The 2,648-nt window shown below is 43.7% G+C and overlaps 1 non-coding gene across 1 annotated transcript; it reads right to left on the reverse strand.

Annotated features, from left to right (window-relative positions):
* Window positions 1-263: 263 nt before the first annotated feature.
* On the reverse strand, window positions 264-371 carry LOC112708649 (small nucleolar RNA R71). The gene has a single exon (XR_003156492.1). It is a non-coding gene; the product is annotated as a small nucleolar RNA R71 (small nucleolar RNA).
* Window positions 372-2,648: the final 2,277 nt, after the last annotated feature.

The raw sequence follows: 2,648 nt of genomic DNA on the forward strand, positions 1-2,648 counted from the left end.
TTCTCTAATACAACAGAATTGCAAGTTCCATGGACTTCCATTGGAAGATCCTCATCAGTTTTTAGCTGAATTCTTGCAAATCTGTGACACTGTCAAGACTAATGGGGTTGACCCTGAGGTCTACAGACTTAAGCTATTCCCTTTTGCTGTAAGAGACAGAGCTAGAACATGGTTGGACTCACAACCTAAAGAAAGCCTGGACTCTTGGGAAAAGCTAGTCAATGCCTTCTTGGCAAAGTTCTTTCCACCTCAAAAAATTGAGTAAGCTTAGAGTGGAAGTCCAAACCTTCAGACAGAAGGAAGGAGAATCCCTCTATGAAGCTTGGGAAAGATACAAACAATTAATCAGAAAGTGTCCTTCTGATATGCTTTCTGAATGGAGCATCATAGGTATTTTCTATGATGGTCTCTCTGAACTGTCCAAGATGTCTTTGGATAGCTCTGCTGGAGGATCTCTTCATCTGAAGAAGACGCCTACAGAAGCTCAAGAGCTGATTGAAATGGTTGCAAATAACCAATTCATGTACACTTCTGAAAGAAATCCTGTGAACAATGGGACTAGTCAGAAGAGAGGAGTTCTTGAGATTGACACTCTGAATGCCATATTGGCTCAGAACAAAATATTGACTCAACAAGTCAATATGATTTCTCAAAGTCTGCCTAGAATGCAAAATGCACCAAGCAGTACTAAGGAAGCTTCATCTGAGGAAGAAGCTTATGATCCTGAGAACCCTTCAATGGAAGAGGTGAATTACATGGGAGAACCCTATGGAAACACCTATAATCCTTCATGGAGAAATCATCCAAATCTCTCATGGAAGGATCAACAGAGACCTCAACAAGGTTTCAACAATAACAATGGTGGAAGAAACAGGTTTAGCAATAGCAAGCCTTTTCCATCATCTTCTCAGCAACAGACAGAGAGTTCTAAGCAGAATACCTCTGACTTAGCAACCATGGTCTCTGATCTAATCAAAACCACTCAAAGTTTCATGACTGAAACAAGGTCCTCCATTAGAAATTTGGAGGCACAAGTGGGACAGCTGAGCAAGAAAATTACTGAACTCCCTCCTAGTACTCTTCCAAGCAATACAGAAGAAAATCCAAAAGGAGAGTGCAAGGCCATCAACATGGCCGAATTTGGAGAGGAGGGAGAGGCAGTGAACGCCACTGAGGAAGACCTCAATGGACGTCCACTGGCCCCCAATGAGTTCCCCAATGAGGAACCATGGGAATCTGAGGCTCAAAATGAGACCATAGAGATTCCATTGGACTTACTTCTGCCATTCATGAGCTCTGATGAGTATTCTTCCTCTGAAGAGGATGAGTATGTCACTGAAGAGCAAGTGGCTAAATACCTTGGAGCAATCATGAAGCTAAATGACAAGTTATTTGGAAATGAGACTTGGGAGGATGAACCCCCTTTGCTCACCAAAGAACTGGATGACTTGTCTAGGCAGAAATTACCTCAAAAGAGACAGGATCCTGGGAAGTTTTCAATACCTTGTACCATAGGCACCATGACCTTCAAGAAGGCCTTGTGTGACTTAGGGTCAAGTGTAAACCTCATGCCTCTCTCTGTAATGGAGAAGTTAGGGATCTCTGAGGTACAAGCTGCAAAAATCTCACTAGAGATGGCAGACAACTCAAGAAAACAAGCCCATGGACTTGTAGAGGATGTTCTGGTTAAAGTTGAAGACCATTACATCCCTACCGATTTCATAGTCCTAGAGACTGGGAAGTGCATGGATGAATCCATCATCCTTGGCAGACCCTTCCTAGCCACAGCAAAGGCTGTGATTGATGTTGATAGAGGAGAGTTGATCATTCAAGTGAATGAAGAATCCTTGGTGTTTAAGGCCCAAGGATATCCCTCTGTCATCATGGAGAGGAAGCATGAAGAGCTTCTCTCAAAAACAGAGCCCCCACAGTCAAACTCTAAGTTTGGTGTTGGGAGGCCACAACCAAACTCTAAGTTTGGTGTTGAACCCCCACATTCAAACTCTAAGTTTGGTGTTGGGAGGTTCCAACATGGCTCTGAGTATCTGTGAGGCTCCATGAGAGTCCTCTGTCAAGCTACTGACATTAAAGAAGCGCTTGTTGGGAGGCAACCCAATGTTATATTTTATCTATTTTCTTTTGTTATTTTATCTTTTTTGTAGGTTGATGATCATAAGAAGTCACAAAATCAATGAAAAAAGCAAAAACAGAATGAAAAACAGGAAGAAAAATAGCACACCCTGGAGGACGCACCTACTGGCGTTTAAACGCCAGTGAGGTTAGCAGATGGGCGTTTAACGCCCAGTCTGGCACCATTCTGGGCGTTTAACGCCAGAAAGGAGCACCAGACTGGCGTTAAACGCCAGAAAAGGGCAAGAAGCTGGCGTTAAACGCCAGAAATGGGCACCAGCCCGGCGTTTAACGCCAGAATTGGCACAAAACGAGATTTTGCTTGCCATTTGGTGCAGGGATGACTTTTCCTTGACACCTCAGGATCTGTGGACCCCACAGGATTCCCACCTACCCCACCATTCTCTCTCTTCCTCACCCATTCACCAATCACCTCAACACCTCTTCCCCAAAAACCCTTCACTTATCAAATCCCATCTTTCTCTTCACCACTCACATCCATCCTTCATAAAACCTCA

Source organism: Arachis hypogaea, chromosome 8 (assembly GCF_003086295.3).
Source record: "Arachis hypogaea cultivar Tifrunner chromosome 8, arahy.Tifrunner.gnm2.J5K5, whole genome shotgun sequence".
NCBI classification, from domain to species: domain Eukaryota; kingdom Viridiplantae; phylum Streptophyta; class Magnoliopsida; order Fabales; family Fabaceae; genus Arachis; species Arachis hypogaea.